The 17,231-nt window shown below is 48.2% G+C and overlaps 1 protein-coding gene and 1 non-coding gene across 3 annotated transcripts in view; one reads left to right on the top strand and one right to left on the bottom strand.

The window, feature by feature from the left end:
* slco2b1 (solute carrier organic anion transporter family, member 2B1) overlaps positions 1-16,576 on the bottom strand; it is a 50,684-nt gene extending 34,108 nt beyond the window's left edge. Inside the window, exon 1 of one of the 2 annotated variants that reach the window (XM_055630213.1) lies at positions 16,171-16,576. The gene's annotated coding sequence lies outside the window, so the exon portion shown is untranslated. The remainder of the gene's footprint in view (positions 1-16,170) is intronic. The other variant, XM_055630212.1, reaches the window with a different exon arrangement.
* trnap-agg (transfer RNA proline (anticodon AGG)) lies at positions 9,708-9,779 on the top strand. Its single transcript has one exon. It is a non-coding gene; the product is annotated as a tRNA-Pro (tRNA).
* Positions 16,577-17,231: the final 655 nt, after the last annotated feature.

Raw genomic sequence — 17,231 nt, 5'->3', positions numbered from 1 at the left:
GCCTGACCCGCTGAGTTACTCCAGCACTCTGTGAAACATCACCTATCCATGTTCTCCACAGATGCTGCCTGACCCGCTGAGTTACTCCAGCACTCTGTGAAACGTCACCTATCCATGTTCTCCACAGATGCTGCCTGACCCACTGAGTTACTCCAGCACTCTGTGAAACGTCACCTATCCATGTTCTCCACAGATGCTGCCTGACCCGCTGAGTTACTCCAGCACTCTGTGAAACATCACCTATCCATGTTCTCCACAGATGCTGCCTGACCCGCTGAGTTACTCCAGCACTCTGTGTCTATCTCTAGTGTAAACCAGCATCTGCAGTTCCTTCCTATGCATTGGAACTGTTTATTTAGACTGGGCCCCCTTGCAGTCAACACCTGTGGAATTTGAAGATAGACACAAAATGCTGGAGTAACTCAGCGGGACAAGCAGCATCTCTGGAGAGAAAGAACGGGTGACGTTTCGCGTCGAGACCCTTCTTCAGACTTAAGAAAGAACTTGGATCTTGGCCATCGGTTTGTTTGCTTACAAAGCACAAGGTTGAGGCTGAGGCCACGATTCACGATGCCCGTGAATTTATATAACTTCCTATAACTTCATCCTACAACGCCTCACCGGGTGGCAGTCTGCCTTCCCATACATCCCGTAGTCAAGATCGAACCCCGGTGTAAAGCCCCTGCCCACCTTTCCTGAGTTACTCACAAATTCTCCCGAGTTTTCCCCTCGATTCAAACTCGGAGAATGTCCATAGCGAGTCCGTAGATGTTACGTAGCGGCTCGTAATGCCAGCCGTAGGCACTCGGGGCATCAGGTAAGTCGGGACGTTTTTTCAGCATGTTGAAAAATGTCCACGAGTAAAAAAAAAATAGCCTCGAGTACCTACAGCTGGCATTACGAGCCGCTATGAAACATCTACGGACTCGCTGCGTACATTCTCCGAGTTTGAATCAACGGGAAAACTCGGGGAAGTAGGACAGGCGCTTTAAGGCAGCAACTCTACCGCTACGCCACCATGGCCTGCCCAGTTCTGGCGAGTTGTCCGAGTCCATGTGTCTGTGAATCTGCTGCAAGCAAGAATTTAATTGTACCTGTACTCCACCACACCGGTGCAGGTGGCAATAAACTTGAACTTGAACCTGTTAATGTCCAATCTCACCGTCAGGGAGTAATGACCTTGCATGGAGACACAACTGAAAGGCCCGGATAGAGTGGATGTGGAGAGGATGTTTCCACTTGTGGGAGAGTCTAGGACCAGAGGGCACAGCCTCAGAATTAAAGGACGTTCCTTTCGGAAGGAGATGAGGAGGAATTTCTTTAGTCAGAGGGTGGTGAATCTGTGGAATTCTTTGCCACAGACGGCAGTGGAGGTCATCAGTGGATATTTTCAAGGCAGAGATAGATAGATTCTTGATTAGTACGGGTGTCAGGGGTTATGGGGAGGAGAATGGGGTTAGGAGGAAGAGATAGATCAGCCATGATTGAATGGCGGTGTAGGCTTGATGAGCCGAATGGCCTAATTCTGCTCCTATCACTAACGAACTTGTGAACACAAAGAGACTAATTGTTTAAGAAAGAACTGCAGATGCTGGAAAAATCGAAGGTAAACAAAAATGCTGGATGAGGCAGCATCTATGGAGCGAAGGAATAGGTAATACGACTTCAGGAGGCACAGCACCGACTTAGTCCCCCTACATATCAACGGCGAGTGTGTGGAGAGGGTCATCACCTTCCGGTTTCTCGGCGTCCTTATCTCTGCTGATATCTCCTGGACAGACAACACGACAGCGGTCATCAAGAAGGCTCAGCAGCGGCTGCACTTTCTGAGGGTCCTCAGGAAGCACAACCTGGACTCCAACCTGCTGCTGACCTTCTACCGCTCGTCCATCAAGAGCCTGCTGACATACTGCATTACAGCATGGTACGGCAGCTGCACCATGGCAGACAGGGAGAGGCTTCGGAGGGTAACTAGGACAGCACAGAAGATCATTGGTTGCCCTCTCCCCTCCCTGATGGACATCTACACCTCCCGCTGCCTTAGCAGCGCAAAGAATATCATCAAGGACAGCTCCCATCCTGCGTTTGGACTGTTCGACATGCTGCCCTCTGGAAGGCGCTATAGGTGCATCAAAACTAGGGCAAATAGACTCAGGAATAGTTGTTTTCCGAAAGTCATAACTACTCTTAATTCACACATGCACTGACTTCACAGCCCAACACCCGGACTTCCATCTATTCTATCCACGTACTGAAATTTGGAACTGTAATGTGTATTGTAACTGTAATTTTTAACATTTTAAATTTTTTTTTATTTTTTTTTAATATTTAATATAATCTTTAAACATCTGCCTAAGAATACTACCTATTCATCCTTCACCATTTTGCCTTTATAGATATGTATATAGCGCCGCAGAATTGTGCACCTATCCCCCCCCCCCTCTCCCTTTTGTTTTGTTTTCTGTTTCTTGTTTTTTGTACTAAATTATATGTATGCACTGAGTACGAGCTGCTTTTAATCTCATTGTACATGTATAGTGACAATAAATGGCATATCTATATCTATAGGTGACGTTTCAGGTCGAGACCCTTCTTCAGACTGATGTGGGGGTGGGGGGGGGGGGCGGGAAGAAGAAAGGAAGAGGCGGAGACAGTGGGCTGTGGGAGAGCTGGGAAGGGGAGGGGAAGGAGGGAGAAAGCAGGGACTACCTGAAATTGGAGAAGTCAATGTTCATACCGCTGGGGTGTAAACTACCCAAGCGAAATATGAGGTGCTGCTCCTCCAATTTGCGGTGGGACTCACTCTGGCCATGGAGGAGGCCCAGGACAGAAAGGTCGGATTGGGAATGGGAGGCGTAGTTGAAGTGCTGAGCCACTGGGAGATCAGGTTGGTTATTGCGAACTGAGCGGAGGTGTTGGGCGAAGCGATCGCCAAGCCTGCGGATGCAATAGATGAGGTTGGAGGAGGTGCAGGTGAACCTCTGCGTTCTGTTCAACAATATTAGTTACTTATTTTGCAACTAAGTTAAACTGACTTTCAGTTTCTGTATCTGAGATGGCAATCACTATATTGCCTGTGAATGTTTTACTGTGGTCTAATCACCCTGACTTGGATACTGACACAGATTGATTTAGCAAGGATCAAAGTCCCTGATCCGAACCCAAGGCACCTCATAATGCACGGACTGGGGATCTATGGAATGGACTGTGAGCAGCTTGGGTTCCATCGACTGGAGTTTACCGGTAGTTCACAATCCACGGAGTGCACGTTACAGAATGGATTCCACGGACTAGGGCGGGCATGGTGGCGCGGCGGGTAGAGCATCTGCCTCGTAACGCCAGAGACCCCAGTTCGATCCCGACCACGGGTGCTGTCTGTACGGAGTTGTACGTTCTCCCCGTGACCAGCGTGGATTTTCTCTGGGATCTTCGGTTTTCAACAATAGAGAATAGGTGCAGGATTAGGCCATTCGGCCCTTCGAGCCAGCACCGGCATTCCTCCCGCACGCCAAAGACGTGCGGGTTTACATGTTAATTGGCTTGGTATAAATGTCCCTGGTATAAATGTCCCTTGATGGTGTTAGTGTGCGGGGATCGCTGGTCGGTGCGGACTCAGTGGGCAGAAGGGCCTGTTTCTGCGCTGTATCTCTAAACTAAACTCAAGATATAAACAAAATGCTGAAGTAATTCTGAAGAAGGATCTCGACCCAAATCATCCCATTTTCATTTTCTCCAGAGAACGTTGATGTCTCTAACTTCAAATAACCCTTGCTTTCCCTCTCTCTCCATCCCTCCCCTTCCCAGTTCTCCGATCAGTCTGACTGTCTCCGACTACATTTTATCTCTGGTTGCTTTGTTGTTACCTTCTCCCAGCTAACAATGATCTATTCTACATGTTCCTTGATCTCCATTCCCTTTGTCCCGTTTTCACACCTTACACTTCCTTATCTATGTGTCTCCCTCTCCCCTGACAACAGACTGAAGAAGTGTCTTGACCCGAAATGTCACCCATTCCTTCTCTCCAGAGATGCTGCCCTGTCCCGCTCAGTTAATCCAGCATTTAGTGTTAAATGCAGCAGTTCGTGTGAAAATGTGCTTTGTGTGTTCTGCTGCTTTTTATTTGTATGATTGACTTGGCAAATGAAATGATCACATTGAACGGCGGTGCTGGCTCAAAGGGCCAAATGGCCTACTCCTGCACCTATTGTCTATTGTCTATTGAAATTCCTTGTATGTTGCAAAACATACTTGGCAGATAAAGTACTATTCTGATTCTGATTCATTTTGTGTCTATCTGGGTTTAAACCAGCATCTGCAGTTCTTTCCTGTACCCAAGATTGACATAAAATGCTGGAGTAACTCAGCGGGACAGGCAGCATCTCCGGAGAGAAGGAATGGGTGACGTTTCGGGTCAAGACCCTTCTTCAGACTGAGAGTCAGGGGAGAGGGAAAGAGGGATATAGACAATAGACAATAGGTGCAGGAGTAGGCCATTCGGCCCTTCGAGCCAGCACCGCCATTCAATGTGATCATTGCTGATCATCCCCAATCAGTACCCCGAATAGTCGGTGATATGGAGAGATATAGAACAAATGAATGAAAGATGTGCAAAAAAGTAACGAAAGATGGAGCCCACAATGGTCCATTGTTGGCTGTGGGCCAGGTGATAACGAGTTACACAGCCAATGAAACTCAACAGGACGAGTGTGAAACTAATTCAACAACTAGGGTGTGGGGTGTGGGGGGTGGGACGGAGAGAGGGGAGATGCAAGGGTTACTTAAAGCTAGTGAAATCAATATTTATACCACTGGGTTGTCTCAAACATACATCTCTGAGTTGTGAATCTGTGGAATTATCTGCCACAGAAGTCAGTGGAGGCCGATTCACTGGATGTTTTCAAGAGAGAGTTCGATTCAGCTCTTTGGGCTAACGGAATCAAGGGATATGGGGAGAATGGCGTTGGGCTCGAAGGAGGAGATTTACAAGAATGATGAGCGTTTGATCAGCACTGATCCTAGGAATGAGTGGGTTAGCATATGATGAGCATTTGTCAGCACTAGGCCCTGTACTCGCTGGAGTTTAGAAAGTCGAGGAGGGACCTCATTGAAACTTACAGAATAATGAAAGGCATAGAGTGGATGTGGAGAGGATGTTTCCACTAGTGGGAGAGTCTAGGACTAGAGGGCACAGACTCAGAATTAAAGCACGTTCTTTTAGGAAGGAGATGAGGAGGAATTTTTTAAGTCAGAGGGTGGTGAATCTGTGGAATTCTTTGTCACAGAAGACTGTGGAGGCCAAGTCAGTGGATGTTTTCGGCAAAGATAGATAGATTCTTGATTAGTACGGGTGTCAGAGGTTATGGGAAGAAAGCAGGAGAATCGGGTTAGGATGGAGAGATAGATCAGCCATGATTGAATAGCGGAGTAGACCTCATGGACCAAATGGCCTAATTCTGCTCCTATCACTTATGCTCTTATTCATTCATCTGTTGAAAACATTAGCGACGCAGTGGCGCTGGTTTCCGATGGGAATGGTGACAGACACACCATACATCTCTGTCCTCCAGTTCCTGCGGACTTCCGCTGCTGGAAGTACAGGATTTTGGTGTGTGTGCTTTATCATCATTCCTTACAATGCTATGTACGACAGTGATCGCAACTTCTACTGAACTGCGGATAAATAGACAATAGGTGCAGGAGTAGGCCATTCGGCCCTTCGAACCTGCACCGCCATTCAATGTGATCATGGCTGATCACCTCAATCAGTAACCCGTTCCTGCCTTCTCCCTATATCCCCTGACTCCGCTATCTTTAAGAGCCCTATCTAGCTCTCTCTTGAAAGTATCCAGAAAACCGGCCTCCACCGCCCTCTGAGGGAGAGAATTCACAGACTCACAACTCTGCGTGAAAAAGTATTTCCTCGTCTCCGTTCTAAACGGCTTACTCCTTATTCTTAAACTGTGGCCCCTGGTTCTGGACTCCCCCAACATCGGGAACATGTTTCCTGCCTCTGGCGTGTCCAAACCCTTAATAATCTTACATGTTTCAATAAGATTCCCTCTCATCTTTCTAAACATACCCCCCCCCCCCCCCCCCCCCCCCCCAAACCCAAACTGACCTTAATTAAATTAAAACAAAACAAAACTGAATTCCAAAAGTTACATCCTTTAATTATGAGGCTGTGACCTCTGGTCCTAGACTTTCCCACTAGTGGAGGAAACATCCTCCCCACATCCACTCAGCCCAAGCCTTTGACTGGGATTATTTTCCCTTACCTCCTTATTTAAGCAGTATGACCAAAACAATCCCTGCAAAAAAGGATATATTTTGTTAATCCATTGCCAAATAAATGTTAACAAGCTCAGTGTACTTCGAGTTTGAAGTTTAGTTTAAGGATACAGCTCGGAAACAGGCCCTTCGGCCCAACAAGTCTGCGTCGACCAGCGATCCCAACACGCATAACACCATTAACACTATCCTACACCCACTAGGGACAATTTACATTGACACCAAGCCAATTCACCTACAAACCTGCACGTCTTAGGGTGTGGGAGGAAACCGGAGATCTCGGAGATTAGATTATGAAAGAAAACTGGCAGGGAACATAAAAACTGACTGCAAAAGTTTTTATAGATATGTGAAAAGAAAGAGATTAGTTAAAACAAATGTAGGTCCCTTGCAGTCAGAAACAGGCGAGTTGATCATGGGGAACAAGGATATGGCGGACCAATTGAATAACTACTTGGGTTCCGTCTTCACTAAGGAAGACATAAATAATTTGCTGGAAATAGCAGGGGACCGCGGGTCAAAGGAGTTGGAGGAATTGAGTGAAATCCAGGTTAGCCGGGAAGTGGTGTTGGGTAAATTGAATGGATTAAAGGCCGATAAATCCCCAGGGCCAGATAGGCTGCATCCCAGAGTACTTAAGGAAGTAGCTCCAGAAATAGTGGATGCATTAGTAATAATCTTTCAAAACTCTTTAGATTCTGGAGTAGTTCCTGAAGATTGGCGGGTAGCAAACGTAACCCCACTTTTTAAGAAGGGAGGGAGAGAGAAAATGGGGAATTACAGACCAGTTAGTCTAACATCGGTAGTGGGGAAACTGCTAGAGTCAGTTATTAAAGATGGGATAGCAGCACATTTGGAAAGTGGTGAAATCATTGGACAAAGTCAGCATGGATTTACGAAAGGTAAATCATGTCTGACGAATCTTATAGAATTTTTCGAGGATGTAACTAGTAGTGTGGATAGGAGAGAACCAGTGGATGTGGTGTATCTGGACTTCCAGAAGGCTTTCGACAAGGTCCCACATAAGAGATTAGTATACAAACTTAAAGCACAAGGCATTGGGGGTTCAGTATTGATGTGGATAGAGAACTGGCTGGCAAACAGGAAGCAAAGAGTAGGAGTAAACGGGTCCTTTTCAGAATGGCAGGCAGTGACTAGTGGGGTACCCCAAGGCTCAGTACTGGGACCCCAGCTATTTACAATATATATTAATGATCTGGATGAGGGAATTGAAGGCAATATCTCCAAGTTTGCGGATGACACTAAGCTGGGGGGCAGTGTTAGCTGTGAGGAGGATGCTAGGAGACTGCAGGGTGACTTGGATAGGCTGGGTGAGTGGGCAAATGTTTGGCAGATGCACTATAATGTGGATAAATGTGAGGTTATCCATTTTGGTGGCAAAAACAGGAAAGCAGACTATTATCTAAATGGTGGCCGATTGGGAAAGGGGGAGATGCAGCGAGACCTGGGTGTCATGGTACACCAGTCATTGAAGGTAGGCATGCAAGTGCAGCAAGCAGTAAAGAAAGCGAATGGTATGTTAGCTTTCATTGCAAAAGGATTTGAGTATAGGAGCAGGGAGGTTCTACTGCAGTTGTACAGGGTCTTGGTGAGACCACACCTGGAGTATTGCGTACAGTTTTGGTCTCCAAATCTGAGGAAGGACATTATTGCCATAGAGGGAGTGCAGAGACTGTTCACCAGACTGATTCCTGGGATGTCAGGACTGTCTTATGAAGAAAGACTGGATAGACTTGGTTTATACTCTCTAGAATTTAGAAGATTGAGAGGGGATCTTATAGAAACTTACAAAATTCTTAAGGGGTTGGACAGGCTAGATGCAGGAAGATTGTTCCCGATGTTAGGGAAGTCCAGGACAAGGGGTCACAGCTTAAGGATAAAGGGGAAATCCTTTTAAAACCGAGATGAGAAGAACTTTTTTCACACAGAGAGTGGTGAATCTCTGGAACTCTCTGCCACAGAGGGTAGTTGAGGCCAGTTCATTGGCTATATTTAAGAGGGAGTTAGATGTGGCCCTTGTGGCTAAGGGGATCAGGGGGTATGGAGAGAAGGCAGGTACGGGATACTGAGTTGGATGATCAGCCATGATCATATTGAATGGCGGTGCAGGCTCGAAGGGCCGAATGGCCTACTCCTGCACCTAATTTCTATGTTTCTATGTTTCTATCTCGGAGAAAACCCACGCAGGTCACGGGGAGAACGTACAAACTCCGTACAGACAGCACCCATAGTTGGGATCGAACCCGGGTCTCTGGCGCTGTGAGGCAGCGACTCAACGTTGCGCCACCCTGCTGCCCAGTTGGGCCGAAGAGCTTGTTTCTGTGATGTATGATTCTATATATTACGTTAGTTGAGTCTTTTAACAGTATATTTATAGTGTGCTGGTGTGAAAACTAAATCGTGCTGTTTTCGGGAGTTGACTGAACTGGTCACCAGATGTTGCCAATGGCGTAATAAAATCAACCCTTTACCAAAGATTCTTTGTGTGCAGTTTTGGTCCCCTAATTTGAGGAAGGACATTATTGCTGTTGACGGAGTACAGCGTAGGTTTACAAGGTTAATTCCCGGGATGGCGGATGGAGAGAATGAAGCGGCTGGGCTTGTATACCCTGGATTTTAGAAGGATGAGAGGAGATCTTATTGAAACATATAAGATTATTAAGGGTTTGGATACGCTAGAGGCAGCAAACATGTTCCTGATGTTGAGGCAGTCCAGAGCCAGGGGCCACAGTTTAAGAATAAGGGGTAAGCCATTTAGAACGGAGACGAGGAAACACTTTTCCACACAGTGAGTCTGTGGAATTCTCTGCCTCGGAGGGCGGTGGAGGCCAGTTCTCTGGTTACTTTCAAGAGAGAGCTTGATAGGGCTCTTAAAGATTCAGGGGAGTCAGGGGATATGGGGAGAAGGCAGGAATGGGGTACTGATTGGGGATGATCAGCCATGGTCACATTGAATGGCGGTGCTGGCTCGAAGGGCTGAATGGCCTACTCCTGCACCTGTTGTTTATTGTCGCCCGTAGTCGGGATCGAACACGGGTCTCCGGCGCTGTGAGGCAGCAACTCTACCGCTGCACCACCGTGACGCCCCCAGGCTCGTTCAGAATTGAACTGCTATTTCTCCGCCCAATTCTACAGCTGATCTACATCTCGCAGTGTTCTTCGACAGCCTTACTCAAAGTCCGCGACCCCAGCGATCGTGGGAGTCAATGTACAATCTTACTGAGCAAGGCCAGTACTCCAGGCAACGCTCCAAAAATGATTCCCTGGACAAAAGGAATTGTAACAACATGGGGAGAAAATGTGTTCAGTGACAGGAAGCGAAAGTAGACATGAAGGGGATAGGGCTCGGACTGAGTGGAACCATATTGGGGCCATTGAAAAGATCAACACCAGGAACTGGCTCGTTGGTCTAGGGGTATGATTCTCGCTTAGGGTGCGAGAGGTCCCGGGTTCAAATCCCGGACGAGCCCTTGTTTTGGATCGGCACGGTGGCGCAGCAGTAGAGTTGCCGCCTCACGGCGCCAGAGACCCGGGTTCCATCCTGACCACGGGTGCTGTCTGTACGTAGTTTGCACGTTCTCCACATGACCTGCGTGGGTTTTCTCCGGGTGCTCACTCCAAAGACATGCAGATTTGCAGGTTAATTGGTTTGGTGGAAATGTAACATTGCCCCTGGTGCGTGCAGGATAGTGTTAGTGTGTGGGGATCGCTGGTTGGCGCGGACTCGGCGGCAGCCTCGCCAACGTTCTCACTCCCTTAATAAGGGAGAAAAGGTCAAAATATGGGACAAATTCCAGAAGGCAATTCGTTGACCGACTCGGCCGTGGCTGGGTGAATGATGAGTTGGCCCCGGGTGCTGGACTGCACACAAAGCCCAGCCGGCGGGGCCAGCTGAGGAGTTTTGGCCCGGGCCGCGCGATGTCGCACGCAAAGTCCGGCGCCACGTCCAACTCATGAACCGATGATCGGCCGTGAGGAGGGGTGGTGGTGGTGTCGGTGGTCAGTGAAGGTCCGAAGGTCGGACAGCTAGTCGGGTTGGCAACCGACGGGGCCACGGGCGAGGCGCTGCTGCACTCCACGGGCTGCACTACGTTGGGACGGGTGAGACGGGACCGGACGCGGCGCTCCGACCTGACAGTAGTAGCGGTCAAATAGGGGACAAGGGCGGTCCCGTACCGGACAAACCAATTTAGCCCAATATACGGGATGTCCCGGCTAATACGGGACAGTTAGCAACCCTACTCGGTGGGCCGAAGGGCCTATTTCTGTGCTTATCTCTAAACTAAACTAAGCACTGTCTCCTGTATTGATACTATCCACTGTATCCGCTGTTCAAGATGTGGACCTTTAGACATCGGCGAGACCGATCAGAGACTGGGCGATCGTTCAGCTGAACACCACTCAATCCGCCTGGACCTATCTGATCTCCTGGTTGCCAAACACATTAATTCCCCTTCCCATTCCCACACTGACCTTATGTGTAGGAAGGAACTGCAGATGCTGGTTTAAATCGAAGATAGACATAAGAAATGCTGGAGTAACTCAGCGAGACCGGCAGCATCTCTGGAGGAAAGGGACAGGTGACATTTCTAGTCAGGTCAGTGTGAAGGAGGAACTCGACCCGAAATGCCGCCTATTCCTCCTCTCCAGAGATGCTGCCTGTCCCGCTGAGTTACTCCAGTTTTTTTGTGTCTACCCACACTGAGCTTTCTGTCCTGGGCCTCCTCCATTGTCAGAGTGACTCCCAGCGCAAATTGGAGGAACAGCACCTCATATTTCGCTTGGGCAGCTTCCACCCCAGCGGTATGAACATTGACTTCTCTAACTTCAAGTAATCCTTACATTCCCTCTCTCTCTCTCTCTCTCTCTCACTCTCTCTCTGTCCCTCCCCCACCCAAGTGGGTATACTATTTTCAATTTCATCCTGGTGAGTCTCATTGTCAGTAACTGGTTTTCACCTAACCCACAGCTAACTATGGCCCGTCTCTTTTATCAACATTACTTTTTTGCACATCTTTCATTAATTTGTTCTATATCTCTCCACATCCCTGTCTATACCTCTCGTTTCGCTGACTCAGTCTAAAGAAGTTTCTCCAGAGATGCTGTCTGACCCACTGAGTTACTCCAGCACTCTGTGTCTATTTATATCAAGAAGGTAGCACAAGGAGTGGCAGATGCCTGTTGACAAAGCAAGTCACCTATTTGTCTACATTTCACAGAGTGCTGGAGTAACTCAGCGGGTCAGGCAGCATCTGTGGAGAACATGGGTAGGTGACGTTTCACAGTGTGCTGGAGTAAACTCAGCGGGTCAGGCAGCATCTGTGGAGAACATGGATAGGTGACGTTTCAGGCCGAGACCCTTCTTCAGACTTGGAAACATAGAAAATAGGTGCAGGAGTCGGCCATTATGAAAATAGGTGCAGGAGTCGGCCATTATGCCCTTCGAGCCAGAATTCACTGGAATTTAGAAGGATGAGAGGCGTTTCTTAAGAGATTGGACAGGAAAAATGCAGGAACAAATGTTCCCAGTGTAGGGGGAGTCCAGAACCAGGGAGGGGGGGGGGGGGGGGGGGGGGCACAGTTTAAGGATAAGGGATAGACCATTTAGGGCAGAGATGAGGAAAAACCTTTTTCACCCAGAGAGTTGTGAATCTGTGGCAGTGGAGGGGAGGGGAGAGAGGGGGGCAATTCACTGGATGTTTTCAAGAGAGAGTTATGGAGGGAAAAGAAAGCTGGGAAAAGTCCCCCAAGTCTATAACAAAGTCCACTCATGGCCGCTGCCAGAGAAAGTTTGGCAATTTTCTCAGCAATTTCCTGGACTGCGTTTAGTTCCTTCACCACTCAATAGAAATTCCACCTCCGTCTCGCTGAATTAAAAAAAAATATTGAAACAAACAAAATAAGACCCTGTCAAAAATCCCTCTGCAAGTTTACAAAATCCTACCCCACCCCCACCCTTAGAAAGGGGGAGGACGCCTCAATTACTTCCACAAGCCGAAGACTTTTATTTTTTTTAAAAGCCACAATTACTGACTTTGTACAACGCACAAAGTCGCCATTCATGTAAGTAAACATTTGTATGTGTTAAGGAATGGATTGAAATCTGCAAGTCGAGGTGGGGAGGTCACTTTGCAAACTGGCACTCCTCCCCAAAACTTGTCTGTAAAACATAAAATCCCTTTTGCGTATTAAACGAGCAGAATGTAAAGACTCACCCGTTGTACCTGGTCTCAGTCCCTCTCACCCACTCTCTCTCCAACACACCTTTCTGTCCTGGGCCTCCTCCATTGTCTAAGTGAGTCCCAGCGCAAATTGTTGGAGCAGCACCTCATATTCCGCTTGGGCAGCTTACACCCCAGCGGTATGAATATTGACTTCTCTAACTTCAAATAATCCTTACATTCCCTCTCTCTCTCTCTCTCTGTCCCTCCCCCACCCAAGTGGGTATGCTATTTTCAATTTCATCCTGGTGAGTCTCATTGTCAGTAACTGTTTTTCACCTAACCCACAGCTAACTATGGCCCGTTTCCTTTATCAACGTTACTTTTTTGCACATCTTTCATTAATTTGTTCTGTATCTCTCCACATCCCTGTCTATATCTCTCGTTTCCCTGACTCTCAGTCTAAAGAAGGTTCTCGACCCAAAACGTCACCCATTCCTTTTCCTCCAGAGATGCTGCCTGTCCCGCTGAGTTACTCCAGCACTTTAGACAATAGACAATAGGTGCAGGAGTAGGCCATTTGGCCCTTCAAGCCAGCACCGCCATTCAATGTGATCATGGCTGATCATCTCCAATCAGTACCTTGATCCTGCCTTCTCCCCATATCCCCTGACTCCGCTATTTTTAAGAGCCCTATCTAGCTCTTCTCTTGAAAGCATCCAGAGAACCGGCCTCCATCGCCCTCTGAGGCAGAGAATTCCACAGACTCACCACTCTCTGTGAGAAATAGTGTTTCCTCGTCTACGTTCTAAATGGCTTACCACTTATTCTTAAACTGCGGCCCCTGGTTCTGGACTCCCCAACATCGGGAACATGTTTCCTGCCTCTGGTGTGTCCAAACCAGGGGCGGAAATTGCTATCAAAACATGGGGAGGATACCATTTTTTGGTGTCCGCACGCACATGTGCACACACACACACACGCACACACGCGCACGCACATGCTCGAGGCTTCGGCCGTGGGCCCTGTGGACGGTAACATCGGGAGCTGACCTGGTTGGTGACCGACTCCGAACTCCAGCAACAGCAGCTTCGTCCGCCCCGAATCATGGGGCTTCAATCGGCCCGTTTGCGGGGCCTTTCATCGCCCAGCGCGGCTTATAACCGGCCGCGGGATCTTCCATCGCCCGGCGGGGACTTCAACATTGGGATCCTCGATCACCTCGATGCAGCTGGGTGGTGGAAGATCCCGAAGCCGATTTTAAGCAGCGCCAGGCGATGAAAGTCCCCGCAAATGAGCCGATTCAAGCTCCGCTCTATGATCTTTGCTCCACCAGGCCGTCTGCCTCCTCCAATCACCACGCTCTATCCTCAGTCCCACCCCACTTCCGCCTCTGACCGACACCTCCCTCCTCCAATCATTGCACTGAATCGTCATGTCCCGCACACCCCCACCCCACCCGGGATTCCCGCCCATGCTCCAATCCCTTAACAATCTTATATGTTTCAATAAGATCCCCTCTCGTCCTTCTAAACTCCAAAGTGTACAAGCCCAGCCGCTCCATTCTCTCAGCATATGACAGTCCCGCCATCCCGGGAATTAACCTTGTAAACCTACACTGCACTCCCTCAATAGCAAGAATGTCCTTCCTCAAATTTGGAGACTAAAACTGCACACAATACTCCAGGTGTGGTCTCACTAGGGCCCTGTACAACTGCAGAAGGATCTCTTTGCTCCTATACTCAACTCCCTTTGTTCTGAAGGCCAACATGCCATTTGTTTTCTTAAGGCAGCAACTCTACCGCAGCGCCACCTATTTGACGCTTATGTCATGACCCTTAACAGCATTGGCGTACAGAGGGATTGTGGGGTCCAAGTTCATAACTCCCTAAAAGTAACAACACAAGGAGACAGAGCGGTGAAGAAGGCGTATGATGTGCTTGGCTTCATTGGTCGGGACATTGAGTATTAGAGTCATTAAGTCACGATGTATCTTTGTAAGGCTTTCGTTAAACCACATTTGGAGTTTTGTGTGCCGTTCATTACAGGAAGGATATGGAGGATTAAGGATGTAGCCCAGTCCGTCACACAGACTAGACGTCCCACCATCTATTCCATCTACACTTCACGCTGCCTCGGGAAAACAGCCAACATCATCAAGGACTTGTCCCTGTCCATGTTCTCCACAGATGCTGCAGGACCTGCTGAGTTACTCCAGCACTCTGTGTCTATTTATATCAAGAAGGTAGCGATGTAGACACAAGGAGTGGCAGATGCCTGTTGACAAACAAGTCACCTATTTGTTTACATTGTCAGCGTTTCACAGTGCTGGAGTAACTCAGCGGGTCAGGCAGCATCTGTGGAGAACATGGGTAGGTGACGTTTCACAGAGTGCTGGAGTAACTCAGCGGGTCAGGCAGCATCTGTGGAGAACATGGGTAGGTGACGTTTCACAGAGTGCTGGAGTAACTCAGCGAGTCAGGCAGCATCTGTGGAGAACATGGATAGGGTTTCACAGAGTGCTGGAGTAACTCAGCGGGTCAGGCAGCATCTGTGGAGAACATGGGTAGGTGACGTTTCACAGAGTGCTGGAGTAACTCAGCGGGTCAGGCAGCATCTGTGGAGAACATGGGTAGGTGACGTTTCACAGAGTGCTGGAGTAACTCAGCGGGTCAGGCAGCATCTGTGGAGAACACGGATAGGTGACGTTTCACAGAGTGCTGGAGTAACTCAGCGGGTCAGGCAGCAACTGTGGAGAACATGGATAGGTGACGTTTCACAGAGTGCTGGAGTAACTCAGCGGGTCAGGCAGCATCTGTGGAGGACATGGATAGGTGACGTTTCAGGTCAGGTCCCTTCTTCAGACTTGAAAACATATAAAAATAGGAGTCGGCCATTATGCCCTTCGAGCCAGCATTCACTGGAATTAAGAAGGATGAGAGGCTTTTCTTAAGGGATTGGACAGGAAAAATGCAGGAACAAATGTTCCCAGTGTAGGGGGGAGTCCAGAACGGGGGGGGGGGGGGAGGGGGGGGGGGGGGGGGCACAGTTTAAGAATAAGGGGTAGACCATTTAGGACAGAGATGAGGAAGAACTTTTTCACCCAGAGAGTTGTGAATCTGTGGCAGTGGAGGGGAGGGGAGGGGAGGGAGCAATTCACTGGATGTTTTCAAGAGAGAGTTATGGAGGGAAAAGAAAGCTGGGAAAAGTCCCCCAAGTCTATAACAAAGTTCACTTATGGCCGCTGCCAGAGAAAGTTTGGCAATTTTCTCAGCAATTTCCTGGACTGCGTTTAGTTCCTTCACCACTCAGTGGGAATTCCACCTCCGTCTCGCTGAATTTAAAAAAAATATTGAAACAAACAAAATAAGACTGTCTTGGCAAAAAAAACCTACCCCGTCAAAAATCCCTCTGCAAGTTTACAAAATCCTCCCCCCACCCTTAGAAAGGGGGAGGACGCCTCAATTACTTCCACAAGTAGAAGACTTTTATTTTTTTTAAAACGCCGCAATCACTGACTTTTTACAACGCACAAGATCGCTATTCATGCAAGTAAACATTTGTATGTGTTAAGGAATGGATTGAAATCTGCAAGTCGAGGTAGGGAGGTCATTTTGCAAACTGGCACTCCTCACCAAAACTTGTCTGTAAAACATAAAATCCCTTTTGCGTATTAAACGACCAGAATCTAAAGACTCACCTGATGTACCTGGTCTCAGTCCCTCGCCCACTCTCTCTCCAACACACCTGGTTCGCGACGGGAAGGCGCCGCAGAGACACAAACCCTCGATCGAATGCGGTCTATCGAAGCTTGGACTCCGTTTTGCTTGCAGTTGAATAGACTGGAATAAGAAGGGAGGGAGGGAGGAGGGGGCGTTAGAGCAGACGGGCGGCCCTTCAGCCCACTGGACTCGGTGCTATATTTTTGCTTGAAGCGCTCGGTACATCCATACTAAAAAAAAACGCATATTCCTTGTTTCAGGAAGTTTTAAAGAACTCCGTAGCCCGGGATTTAGTTTAGTTTAGTTTAGTTTAGTTTAGTTTAGTCTGAAGAAGGGTCTCGACCTGAAGCTTCACCCATTCCTTCTCTCCAGAGATGCTGCCTGTCCCGCTGAGTTACTCCAGCAATATTTGTCTATCTTTAGTTTAGGTTAGTTTTTACAGGTTTTAGTTTGGAATCGGTTAGTTTCAGTTTAGTTTATTGTCACGTGTACCGAGGTGCAGTGAAAAGCTTTTGTTGCGTGCTATCCAGTCAGCGGAAAGACAATACATGATTACAATCGAGCCGTCCACAGTGTACAGATACAGGATAAATGGAATAACATTTAGTGCAAGATAAAGTCAGTGAAGTCCGATCAAAGATAGTCCGAGGGTCTCCAATGAGGAAATAGCGTGGTGTGTTATAGAAATAGACAATAGACAATAGGTGCAGGAGTAGGCCATTCGGCCCTTCAAGCCAGCACCGTCATTCAATGTGATCATGGCTGATCATCTACAATCAGTACCCCGTTCCTGCCTTCTCCCCATTTCCCCTGACTCCGCTATCTTTAAGAGCCCTATCTAGCTCTCTCTTGAAAGTATCCAGAGAACCGGCCTCCACCAGGCAGAGAATTCCACAGACTCACAACTCTCTGTGTGGAAAAGTGTTTCCTCGTCTCCATTCTAAATGGCTTACCCCTTATTCTTAAACTGTGGCCCCTGTTTCTGGATTCCTCCAACATCAGGAACATGTTTCCTGCCTCTAGCGTGTCCAATCCCTTA

The sequence above is a fragment of the Leucoraja erinacea genome, unplaced genomic scaffold (assembly GCF_028641065.1).
Source record: "Leucoraja erinacea ecotype New England unplaced genomic scaffold, Leri_hhj_1 Leri_271S, whole genome shotgun sequence".
Lineage (NCBI taxonomy): Eukaryota > Metazoa > Chordata > Chondrichthyes > Rajiformes > Rajidae > Leucoraja > Leucoraja erinaceus.
Note: the sequence above shows the minus strand (reverse complement) of the source record. Positions and strands in the feature narration are given on the sequence as shown.